The sequence below is a fragment of the Protopterus annectens genome, chromosome 11.part0, assembly GCF_019279795.1.
Source record: "Protopterus annectens isolate FY-2018-M chromosome 11.part0, PAN1.0, whole genome shotgun sequence".
NCBI lineage: Eukaryota > Metazoa > Chordata > Ceratodontiformes > Protopteridae > Protopterus > Protopterus annectens.
In genome coordinates this window covers 1,481,076,993-1,481,090,453 of record NC_056745.1, presented here as the reverse complement: position 1 = coordinate 1,481,090,453, position 13,461 = coordinate 1,481,076,993, and the positions used below count along the sequence as shown (strand labels likewise).

The 13,461-nt window shown below is 41.2% G+C and overlaps 1 protein-coding gene across 5 annotated transcripts in view; it reads right to left on the bottom strand.

Annotated features, from left to right (window-relative positions):
- Positions 1–13,461, bottom strand: part of TRABD (TraB domain containing) — a 788,001-nt gene that overhangs the window by 546,024 nt on the left and 228,516 nt on the right. The gene's annotated exons all lie outside the window — the stretch shown is intronic.

Sequence of the window (13,461 nt, the reverse complement as noted above, 5' to 3'; positions counted from 1 at the left end):
ATATAGCAACTTCTCTAAATGACACTGAAGGGAGACTCAAAGAGGAAGAACTCCAAAAAGAATTTCTGCTTAAACAGAATACATGGCTGCTTAACAAAACACATGACTTAGGAAACAGGGAAAGGAGAAACAACATAAGGATCTTTAGTCTGCCTGAAAACACTGAAGGAGAAGACATTATTTTATTCTTAACCTGGATTCCTGAATTTTTAAACTTGAAAGAGGGGTTTTAATTTGGAATTGAAAGGGTGCACAGAACACTACGGAAACCTGCTTCTAACAACAAATACTCCACCTAGATCCATAGTTATAAATTTTTTTTCACTTCTGGACAAGGAACTAATATTAAAATCTGCTTGGAGAAAATCACCCTTAAAATACAGTCAACAAAGGAAAAAAAGTCTGGCCAATAATAAAACTGTTGAAACAAAACATTAAAGCACAGCTGGCCTTTCCAGACAAGATAAAAAATAGCTTTTTGCCAATGAAATGAGAACCTTTAATGACTTAGAAGAAGCTACTATATTCATCAAAAACAACAGTGTCTATCCCAGAAGAAATGGAATGGATGGCCCCCTACTCTTAAAAGAATAAAATAAACTAATCCTTGGACTGATGTTAGAAGGAAGAAACAAAAAAAAACTGATTCCAAGACAGCTGTCCCCAAAAAAAAAAATCTTACAACTACATCTCTCAAATATATGATATGGTACATCACTTGTCATCTATTTTTATTTTTTTTTTTTTTAAAAGGAGGATTCTTAAACAACTGAGAAACAGTAATGATTTATTCAGAATGTTCAAAGAGTCCAGTAATTCTTCACAAACAAAGGTAGGTCAAGATGGGTTACTATTTACATTATATATAAGCCCAACAAAGCAACATATAATACAAACATAGAAGTTTCTATTCCCCTACTTGAACTCAATGAATACTTATCCTGTTCATTTTTCATTGATTTTACTTATAATAATTTAAGTAATTAACTAATTCAACAAGGTATCATTCATCAGAGTTCAGACTCAAATATAACAAATTAACATCATATATAATAGCAGTAACAGTAGTGTGTGTTGGAAAAAAATGCTGCCATGGAAACTAATGCCTTCTTCAGTTAACGTATGATTTAGAAATGTCAAGTGTATCCTGGTTAAATAATAGTAGCAAGCTCTTAGTACAAGTGTCATCATTATTCTAAACATAGTTATTATCAATTATGGCAGGTATCACAGCTACAAGTGCTGTTTGATCAATCCTGATATGTTGTGCGTGGATGCAGCTGTATCTGACATCTAGAGCAAATGTCAGTATTATTTTGTCTAAACATAGTTAATATCAATTATGGCAGGTATCATAGCTTCGACTGTTGTTTAATCAATCCTGATACAGTGTGTGTGTGGCTGCAGCCATCTCTGGCAGCTAGTACAAATGTCATTATTATGCTGCCTAAACATAATTAATATAAATTATGGCAGGTATCATAGCGTCAAGTGCTGTTTGATTAAGCCTGACATGGTGTAGGTGGATGCAACTGCATCTGGCAGCTGTTGTATGTTGCCGTTTTCATCTCCGGGAAGCTGTTTGTATGTCTGCTGAGTGGGAGGTGGAGGGCTGGAGAATTGTGTTGTCTCTTGTTGTGGCAGCTTGTTGGGAGTTTTTTTTTTTTTTTTTTTTTTTTTTATGTTTGCTCTCTGTTCTTTTCCTGGCTGCTGCTTCACTGAAAGGGAAGGAATTTAGGCTTGAAGTTGCAGTGAAATGAAGCTTTGCTTCAGGTGCATCATGAGCCTCTGGTATGCAGTACACAGACACGCTAACAGAGGCAGATGCTCCCAGGTTGCTATGGTAATGGAGACAGAGTGATGATAACTCTTAACGGCTCTGAGGAGCCTCCGAGATGATTCTTAGCAATGACGTTTTTGGTTTTAAAAAAAAAAATATATATATATATATATATATATATATATATATATATATATATATATATAAAATAAAAGGGCTGTTTTAAACCACATGTACACATACTGATGGTCTCTCAACACTTCATTTAGCTCATTAAGCTGATTCTTGATAAAAAAAAAAAAAAAAAAAAAAAAAAAAAGAATAAGTGCAATTTTATATTTAAAATGTATTTTGGTCCAAACACATTAATGACTTACATAAGAGTGGAAGTCTGAGTTATTGTGAAAGACTAAGAGCACTTGGTCTTGTGTAGTACCCTTTTGCAGTGGTCTGGGAGGTGAGCTTGCTCGGACGTGTTGGGCATATGGGCATAGCTGAATCTAGGGGTGTTTGGGGATGCTGGGAAGTGCTAGAGAGTCATCAGATTTCCTTCATGGAAATATCTGTGGGAATGGAAGGTGTGTTGAGTGGTTCACTGGCAGAATGGCCACTGCATGGAACAGGCTGGTAATCATTTTAAACCGAGTTGCTGGCCACTGAGACTTGTCTGCATATATCAACTGGACACAAGCTGATTTAAGTATATTTTCTGCACATATTTAAGATTTGAGTGAGTAAATATTGTGTGTCTTGGATTCAGTAAATATTGTGTCTCTGCAGTTATCTTAGGTCACTGAAAGTTGTTAGACTACTTTGAAATTCCTTTGTTAGTGCTACTTAGCTTGGGGGTTTCTGCTAGCATTAAAATCTGTGTTGGTTACATTTCTAGTTATCATTTTAAACCGAGTTGCTGGCTACTGAGACTTGTCTGCATATATCAACTGGACACAAGCTGATTTAAGTATATTTTCTCTGCACTTATTTAAGATTTGAGTCAGTAAATATTGTGTGTCTTTGACTCACTAAATATTGTGTGTCTCGCTCTCTCTCTCTGCAGTTAGTTCCCTGTTCTAGTTGTGGTGTTAATCTTGGTGGCTTTGGAATTGCCCGCCCCTGCTGTAAATCTCTTTTTGCACACTCCTCCTGGACCCATCTCATTTGCTCACTCAACTGAGTACAGTGAGATCATATTTTGATTTTGGATACTCCTACCAGTCCCATCTCCTCTGCGGTGTATAGACAGAGCACTTGGGAAGGGCATTCCCCTACAGTATCTTAATCTGCTCTGTTTCCTCCGTCTCAAAAAAAAAAAAAAATTTGCACTTCATCTGCCTTACAGTATGTGTGTTTCTTCCTACTTTATTACCTTATTTTGCTTTTGCCTCTTCTTAAAAGTACTCAATTGAATTTATTCTGCTGCCTTTATTACTGCTTGTTAGTAGCCTGATTAAATTGTAACTGTTATTATAAGGCCCTTGGTTTAAGCACTTGGGCTTCAAACCAGTTGTTTTACATTAAGAAGGTTTGTGGTCTGCACTGTTGTGGCAGGACAGGTAACGTACATCCTTCTAAGTTGGGAACTGCTGATTGAAGGCTCAGTGTCTGTTACTCTAAAAGTGTATTAGTTCTGGGTTAAGAACTTGGGCTTCAGGCCAGTTATTTTACATTAAGAAGGTTTGTGGTCTGCACTCTTGTGGGAGGAGAGGCTAGATTCTGCCCTTCTGAGCTGGGAAGTTCTGGTTAAAGGTTTATTGCGCATGCTTACTTGAACTGTTTCTTTCTGAAATCGGTACGCCTTGTTTGCTGTAGCATAGACTAGATTCAAGCCGGCTGGATCTAGCTTTGTTTGTATAACTTGTGCCCTGATACAGGCCGTCTTTTTTGGAGAAGGTTTCTCTGTACCCTAGTGGCAGGACGGTGCAGTTAGAACTTGTCTGATTGAAGACTGCTGGACCAGGGCTCAGTTTTAAGCTTTTTAACTGGTTAATTGGGTAGTGTTGTTTTGATTATATCTGCTCTATTTTCTGGAAAAATATATATATATACTTGTTTCTCGCCTTTCTGAACTAGTATAGTCCAGTTTTCATGATATTGCTGGATCCAGGGCTGTGTTACAAGTTTCTGTGGTGCCATACCTTACTTGGATAGAAGGAAGTTTCTCTGTTCACCTGTGAGAGAGGGGAGCTTTGAGCAGGCTATCTGTCCCTGGAGGAGTGGTTTCAGCCCAGAAGTTAGTAGTTTATTGGCCTTTTTGGGCTAATTTTGATTGTATCTGCTCTATTTCCTGAAAAAAAATTATATACTTGTTTCCCACCTTTCTGAACTAGTACAGTCCAGTTTTCAGGTTATTGCTAAATCCAGGGCTGTGTTACAAGTTACTGTGTTGCCATTACCTTACTTGGATAGAAGGAAGTTTCTCTGTTCACCTGTGAGAGAGGGGAGCTTTGAGCAGCCTATCTGTCCCTGGAGGAGTGGTTTGAGCCCAGAAGTTAGTAGTTTATTGGCCATTTTGGGCTAATTTCTATCTCTTTCACTTCCCTGTTATAAAAACCTCATTGGCACAGCTTTTACACTTGTATTCCGCTCAGCAAGTGCCTTCCAGGTGTTCTGCAGAGTCTACAGCAGCAGGGAGACAAAAGAGTGACTCTGGAGTGATTAAGTATCACTTTCCTGCTTTTCTTGCTGTCTTAACTAATTCCGCCTAAAACGCCAGTTTTTTTAGCGAATCTGTGATTTAAAAAGTTTGTTATTGTATACAACTCTGCACAGCTCCTCGTGGTGTCCTGCAGAGTGATACAGGCAACAGAAAGACCCAAGAGAGACTTTTCCAGATTTAAGTATTTTTTTCTCCATTTGTTTTGCTCCGACTGCCTTTTCCCACCTAAAAAGTGGATTTCTAAGTGATCTGTGCTTTAAAAAGTTTAAAGTGCATTTGCCTTCTGCTTTTTACAGTTTTTGCACTTGTTTTATATCAATTTAAGTCATTTTTGTATTGTATAACTATTGTAGGCTACACACTAAAGTGCGCTAGCCTGTTTATAGAATTTACAGTGTTTTCTGTGTGTTTTTCTGCTGTTTCCTGAAAAAAACAAAACAAAACAAAAAAAAAATTCTCTTTTCCCGCCTTTGCTGAACTAGATTAGTCCAGATTTCAGGTTTTGCTGAATTCAGGACTGTGATATATTTTCCTGTGTTTCCCATATCCTTACTTGGATAGGAGGAAGCTTCTCTGTTCACCAGTGAGAGTGGGGAGCTTTGAGCAGCCTATCTGTCCCTGGAGGAGTGGTCTCAGCCCTGAAACTAGTAGCTTATTGGCCATTTTGGGTCAATTCCTATCTCTTTCAGTTTCCCTGCTTTAAAACCCGCATTTGTGCGATTTTACGCCAGTATACAACTCTGCACAGCTCCTCGTGGTGTCCTGCAAAGTGATACAGGCAACAGAGAGACCCAAGAGAGACTTTCCAGATTTAAGTATTTTTTCTCTGTTTTATTGCTCCGACTGCCTTTTCCCACCTAAAAAGTGAACTTCTAACTGATCTGTGCTTTAAAAAGTTTAAATTGCATTTGCCTTCTGCTTTTTACAGTTTTTGCACTTGTTTTATATCAATTTAAGTCATTTTTGTATTGTATAACTGTTGTAGGCTACACCCTAAAGTGCGCTAGCCTGTTTATAGCATTTACAGTGTTTTCTGTGTGTTTTTCTGCTGTTTCCTGAAAAAAACAAACAAAAAAATTCTCTTTTCCTGCCTTTGCTGAAATAGATTAGTCCAGATTTCAGGTTTTGCTGAATTCCAGACTGTGGTATAGTTTCCTGTGTTGCCCATATCCTTACTTGGATGGGAGGAAGCTTCTCTGTTCACCAGTGAGAGTGGGGAGCTTTGAGCAGCCTATCTGTCCCTGGAGGAGTGGTCTCAGCCCTGAAACTAGTAGCTTATTGGCCGTTTTGAGTCAATTCCTATCTCTCTCAGTTTCCCTGCTTTAAAACCCGCATTTGCGCAGTTTTGGACGATTTTGCGAATAGAGCAGCATCGGATAGTGCCGCTTAAATGGGTTTAAACCATTCCCGGCTCCACAAAGTCTGCCCTTCACTTTTTCCCCTTAGAACTGTTCTAAATCTCAAAGTAAGCACTCTATTTTCATTCTAAAGCCCGGCAGCTGCTTGTATAAGTAATCTTATAAGTAAGCACTAATAAACTAAAGCACTACACCCTCTTATACTCCCTTAAAGTACTTGGCTCCTTATTGGTCCTTTTTGATCAGTCAAAAAGTAGTTCCTTATACTATTATGGCATGTCCAAAAGTCAGTTTCGGGTTTACTGTCCAGTCCAGCTGGTGAATCTGGGAATCTTGAGGCAATGTTACAACTGCCTTATGTACACAGACCACCCTCTCCTCCTCCCAACAAGCTCAAATATATGTGAGAGATGCAACTATATAGCCAAACTGGAGGCTGAGCTCTCTCAACCCAGTACTGGCGCGGTCAGTCAGGCAGAGAAGGTAACCACACACACCACAAATCCAGTCTCACATAGACCTATCGCAACAGCAAACCAAACACATAAACACACAAAAACATACTCAGAGGCTCTAAATAAAAATCTTCCCAAGCAGCAGAGACCTACAAAGCAGACATCCAAGCAACCACTACCCCACAACAATACCCACGTATCACATAGTTCACAAAGTCAGTGTGCCACACAGTCACAGCCCTTAAGGCTAAACAACACACCTAATACACTTGTAATAGGTGATTCTATTGTCAGACACACTGACGTCCCACTCACCAGGCTGAACAAGGAGAAGGTCACTGTAAGCTGCCTGTCGGGTGCCAGGATCCGCCACATAACACAAGCACTCAGGTCACTCCAAAGCAAGTACAAATATGACTCTGTCATTGTCCATGCTGGTGTGAATGACCTGAGACGTACCTCCCTGGACTACATGAAAAGAGACATAGAGGAGCTCTCTGATCATGTAGCCCAGGTCGGTATGACCCTGACCTTGAGTAGCATCTTACCCTCACCAAAAATTATACTACAGTATAAAGACAAAATGATCAATTTTAACAAATGGCTAAAGTATTGAAGTCATTCAAAGGGGATCCAGTGTCTGTAAGCCTGCGATGACATGCTCGACAAGCCACGTTGCTTCTCTAGGGACAGCTTGCACCTGTCACCCCTGAGCTTTCGAATATTGGCTAAGGCTCTTGCCACCCCCATAGTGCCTTTTTTAGGCAAGGCTCAAAAGACAAACCCACCTCCATAGACAACACAAGGAAAAAGAAACTAACGGTAATGCTGCTCAACGCCAGATGTCTAAACCTCAAGATGCACGCACTCGAGGCTCTCCTCAGTATGGAGAATATTGATATCTGTGCAGTAACAGAAACCTGGTTCACGGCTCCCGAGAGCACCCCAGCACTACCAGGTTATACCTCATACCATGCTTTTCAGCCCCAAAACTCAGACCGAACCACAAAAGGAGGGGTAGTATCCATATTCATCAAAGATACCCACACCTCCAGGTTAGTGGCACTGCACGAAGCATCAGAGACCATCCATGTGCAACTAACAGTGGGCAAAACTGCCTTTCAGTTTGTAGCCTGCTACAGACCACCCTCCCAAACTCAGGAACCCCACTCAGCTTTCCTGAGAACACTGGAGAATATGAAGGTCTCTCCAAACACCATCATACTGGGTGAATTCAACTACCCAAACATAAACTGGGAGCACTACTGAAGCCCCAACACCCTCGCCCAACGCTTCCTAGAATTTATAAACTCAAATGCTATGGAACAACTGGTCACCACTCCCACAAGAGGGGAAAACATATTGGACCTGATCATCACCAACATGGGGACTCTATGTTCCATACCAGAGGTATACCCCTCATTGGTAAGATCTGACCATAAATTAATCTCAATGGACATCCATATCCTGTCCCCACCCCCAGAAAAGGAAATCACGGTGAAGAATTTCTCAATAGCAAACTTCACACTTCTCAAAACCGAGATGGAATCCTTCAAAGCCCCCAGGCCAGTGGAAAATACGACCCAAACCACAGAATCCTTTACAAACGCATTCTATGGACACCTACAGGAATGCATGGATCGTGCTATCCCAAATAAAACCAAGACTCACGCCTCCAAAGGCAGGAGACCTGTCTGGTGGACCCCAGCCATAAATAAGCTATACAACAGAAGGAGGAAGCTACTACATGATGGAGCAAAATCCCAAAAAGGGAAGGCATCTCTGATCAGTACTAGCAAGAAACTACGATCCCTCATAAAATTATCTAAGGCCAGCTTCAAAAGAAAAATTGCACAAGACGCTAAAGGTAATCACAAGGCCTTCTTTAGTTATGTCAGGAATCTGGGTGGCAACTCCCAGATATGCTCTGAGTTAGTGCAAAATGACAAAAAATACACTGAACCCACAGACATTGCCAACATCCTGGCAGACAGGTTCAGTGCAAACTTCTCCCCCCAAAGAGCAAATGTCTATCCCAACAGAGTGTAGCCTCCCTGACATCACAGATGCACAGGTGAGAGCTGCCCTCTCCAAAGCAAAAAACACAGCATCAATGGGACCGGACAGTGTCCCGGGCTGCGTCTTACATGAGCTCCAAGAAGAACTGAACCCTCACATAAAGTCACTGTTCAATCTCAGCCTTACTACAGGATATGTACCCAAGGAATGGCGTACAGCAACAGTGGTCCCACTCCACAAAGGTCGTGCCACAACAGACCCCAGAAACTATCGCCCTATAAGCCCGACTAGCCTGGTCTGCAAAGCTATGGAGCGTATCATCATGGAACTCATAAACAAAGACATTGGGAACCTCCAAACACTGGATCCTACCCAATTCGGCTTTGTTAAGGGCAGATCTTGCCTCTTGAACCTGGTCGACTTCTTTGAAACAGTCACCAAGGCCATAGATGAAGGGAAGGTAGTCCACACAGCCTACCTGGACCTCGCAAAAGCCTTCGACACAATACCCCACTCGGGCATCATAAATAAGCTCACCAGCTTAAATATCAACCCCCATGTCACAAGATGGGTTGCAAACTGGCTCAGGGATAGAACCCACATGGTCAGAATTGCAGGTGCCATGTCAGACTCTAAACCAGTTACAAGTGGCATCCCACAAGGCTCACTCCTGGGACCTCTCTTGTTCGGTATATATTTCTCTGCGGTACAGGCTAACACGGGAGGACTATGGCTGACCAAGTTCGCAGATGACAGCAAACTGGGTGCCATAATCGACTCGCCGACTGACACAAGAATCCTCCAAAAGGGTCTCACAGAGACGGATAACTGGTGCCAGAGCCATGGCCTAAAGCTAAATGCCAAAAAGTGCATAGTCATCCCCTTTGGGAAAAACAAAGTGCCCACAAATTACCACATAGGTGGTAATCCATTAAGTATGGAAGAAGTAATTAGGGATTTGGGGACCCAAGTAGATAGCAATCTCTCCTTTGACAATCACGTTGCCAAAGTGGTTAGAAAGACCTTCTATATAGCCCACCTTATCACGAAAGGGTTCACATCTAGATCAAGAGAGGTCATTGTGCCCCTCTACTCATCACTCATCAGGCCCATAATTGAATACAATGCCCCATTTGGGATGTACCTTACCCGACACCTGCAGCAACTGGAAAGACCCCAAAAGTACCTCACCAAGAGGATCAAGGGACTCAAACAGATGCCCTACGCAGTTAGGCTAAAGAAACTCCATCTCTACTCAGTTGCTTACCGCCTACTCAGATGCGATCTGTGCCTGACGTATAAAGCCATGTTCAAATCAGAATTAATGGACATGCTCCACCTCAGGAAATCCAAATCCCTTAGAGCTACATACTCCAGGGACTTAAACCTCAGCAAAGAAATAAACAGGACATGCTGGAGGGACAGATTCATATCCCAGAGGCTCCCCTCACTCTGGAACAAAATCCCAATCCATGTTAGGCAGAGCCCCTCAATGACCCTCTTCAAGAGAAATCTTGACGAGTGGATGGGAGATCGTAGGTTTACCCCTGGGATCTCTTCTGTGTCCCTACTAGACAGAGGCACAGTAAACTAACCTTAAAAGGGCTATCTTCTGTGACCTACTATACAGAGGCACAGTCAACTAATCTAAAAGGGTGGCGAAAGCCAAACACACTCTGGCTAGGCTTATAAATGCCCTAGGGCAGATAGCCTAGTATCAACCTATGAACCTAATATACCATAAGCCTGATTTTCCCACATTTCATATTGCAATTCCTATTTGTATTACACAAACTTACCTTTAATTTCTCTCTCTAAAATTTCTCTAAATATTAAATGATTGTCATATACTTTGTATTAATTCTTAACCAATATTTTATATTAAGTCTAATTTGTTAGAATTATTTAAACTGCAGATGGTTTTGTTTTATTTCTGAAGACTGTAAAATTATTGTAATTAAAATGTTTTGTAATAATTTGGAGCTTTTCTCCCCAGGCCTCCGCTAAAAATGGGCTTCTACCCAGTTGGACTTTCCCCGTAATCAAATGTTAATAAATAATGCCGACTCACCATAACAGCTTGCAACTCAGACATACTTGCAGGTGTCAACACAATCAGTAACACTGTTTTCCATGTTAAGAACCTTTAATCTTCCTGATGAGCTCATCCAAATGTAGACAGAGTTAATTTTTCAAAAACAATATTAAGATTTCAAGGAGCCACGAATCGAAACCACTTCTGGTAACCACGCACAGAAATAGAAGGAAACATTGAGGATGTGGTGTCAGTAAAAAAAAAGTTAAAACCACTTTATTCAAAATAAAAACTGTCCATTTTTTATTTCGAATAAAGTGGTTTAACTTTTTCTTTTTTTTTTTTTTTTTTTTTTAATGACACCACATCCTCAGTTGTTTCCTTCTATTTGTGCACTTGGTTACCAGAAGTGGTTGGTGTTTTAGTTCCTTTTTTTTTTGCCTTTTGGATCCTGTTTTATTACGGTTGATAGATTTCAAAGAGCTGCACACACTGGTGGAGCAGAGGGACAATGCCCCAACTACCACCCCCCAGGCAACCAGAGTTCAGTTAGTGGCTTAGGAATCTCACAGTACTAGCAGGGACAGTGGGGCATACCTAACCTGGGAGGGACAGAGGGTGCATGCTGATGTCTCACTAGTGGAGGCTGGAGGTCAGCAAGTGACAGATGTAATGCTGTGGAAGGGGACATGACAGATTGCATAGTGCACACCTCTTATGCCCAGAAGGTAATGCATGCCACAGTTTCCTCATGTCCAGCCAGCCACAGCATAATGCTAGGCATGTAGGGATGGACTATAAGGTCATGCAAAAACCCCAGACCATGCAGATGACAACAGCACTTGACGCTTGGCCCCCACCACCAATGAGAGAAGTAAAAATGCTGAAAGTGAGCATTCAGATGGAAGGACAGATGTGCATATAGTCAGGGAGGAAGACTTTATGGTAAGGGCTACTTGGGAGGGATTCCAATGAGCCACACTGAACATGCTGAAATGGCCAAAAGATGAAACTTGATGGACGAATAAGTAAGGCAAGAGAATAACTCGCACAAATATTGCAGAACCAGAGAAATGCCAGACTTAAAATGGTCTTGGTTCTTAATATGACACCAGCAAGATCCATTTGCTAATATAATATTTTCTAGTAGCAGGTTTTTTTTTCTCCTTTAATACCTGCTCCACATCCAAAGTAAATAGGTGCCTAAAGGTATTACAGTGCTATCATCCATGCAGTCAGGTGAAGTAGTTTCATGATGGGATGTACTAAGCAATCCCTGTCTTGTGTGAGTAGGTCCAATCTTTGAGGAAGCTTGTGGTAAATTCCAAAAGAAGGGAGAACCACGGCTGCCTGGAGCAGAAGACAGTCACCACAATAAACTTTTACAGAGGACTTCTGAATCTTAGGAATGACCCCAGAAATCAGTGGAAATGATGGAAAGGGGTGAGTACATTTACTGTCCAAGGAAAAGAGAATGCTTCAGTATTCCAGGACTGCTAGTAAGGAGTCCTGAAGCAAAATTATACCACTTGTTTGTTCTGAGTTGAGCTGAACAGATCTATTTGACTTGTTCCACATAGCTTGGTAAAATCATGGAAGACCCCTTGATTCAGTTTCCATTCATAAAGGTCTACCCTGTTCCTCCTCAGCTTGAATGCATTGACAGAGAAGTCTGTAGAGTGACACTGTGCTGGATTGCTATATTCCAGGCTATCATGGCTAATCTACACAGAAGGTATGACCTTGAGCCCTCTGACAAGGACGAGAAAGCTTTTTCAGGCCTTCCTCCCTGGCTCATTTCATAATGGCAACATAGTTTTGGGACTGGCAGCTACGATGGCCAGTATAATTAGCTGCTGTGGCTGCACCACTGACTCACCAGTCCTCAGAGATTCCACAATTTTTGTCCAGTAATTCTTCCATGTAGTGGATACCAGTTAACCATGCCATGAATCTAACAGTTACAGTACTACAGCAAATCTAATGCCCAAAAAGGGTTTGCACTTGATAGCACAAGTACTGCAAGGAACTAAAAATTGACAAGTGTCAGGTCAACTGCCCATGCACACATCACAAGTATAAGTTCCAAGAAGATACTGAAGGCAAGACATATATAAAAATATAGTAATGTACTAACCATAACTCTGCATCTGTTGTCTGTTTTCATCCTTCCTCAACTGATGGTTCTTGGATCGGACATCGGGTCCATCCTCGGCCACTCGAATAGACTTTAGGCTCAGTAGCTCGAGCTCCTGCTCTTACCCATAATCCCTCTCTTCTCCTTAGTTACCTCAGACAGAGTCCGTCCTCTATTCAGTTAACTACAAAAATACAAAATAGTATCAGCCACTAAAAAAATTCTGAGGCCAAAAAAAAAAAAAAAAGTATTACCAAAGAGCAGCAATGCTGAAGAAACAGAGAAGAGAGTTTCTGGAGCCCACACAGCAAGACCATCAAGGGATATCCCTCAGGGAACATTAGGAGATAAGCACAAGGATGGGGGGACTGGAGGGTAGAACGCTGATGAAGGCTGGAAACGGACAACACAGATGCTGAGTTATGGTGAGAACATAACTGTATCACCTGCTGTTGTCCTTTCTGTGCATTCCTCAACTGATGGGACAAAATCCCCAACCAGAGTAGTCTTGGTTGGTCTTCAAGAAAGGATATTTTGGAGAACACTGGAGTCAAAAAAGTGTTCTGTTCCTAGATAAAATGTCCAACTTGTAATCAGATATGAAGATATAAGCATTACACTGTGGAGCAGCTGCACAAATGTTATCTATGGAAACATTCAAGTTGAAACCAGAAGATGCAACCATAGCCCTAGTAGAATGAGCTTTAAGATGTTTGGGTAATGATGGACCTTTTAGATTTGTAAACAAATACAATGCAATCAGTGGACCATCTGCCTAAGGTCATCTTTGACACTGGTTTTCACAATTTAGCTTTGGAAAAGGAGATAACTGCTCTGGTTTCCACTGATCTTTGGTTCTGTTAAAGTAAAATCTTAAGTTGTCTATGCACATCGATAAATGGAGAGTGTATTCAATTTGTTAGAAAAAACTGGGAAGAAAACTGGCAGGTTACTAGTCTGGTTCTGAGAAAGGAAAAGTTAGTCCAGAGGGACGCTCTGTCCTTAAGAAAGATTAGATAAG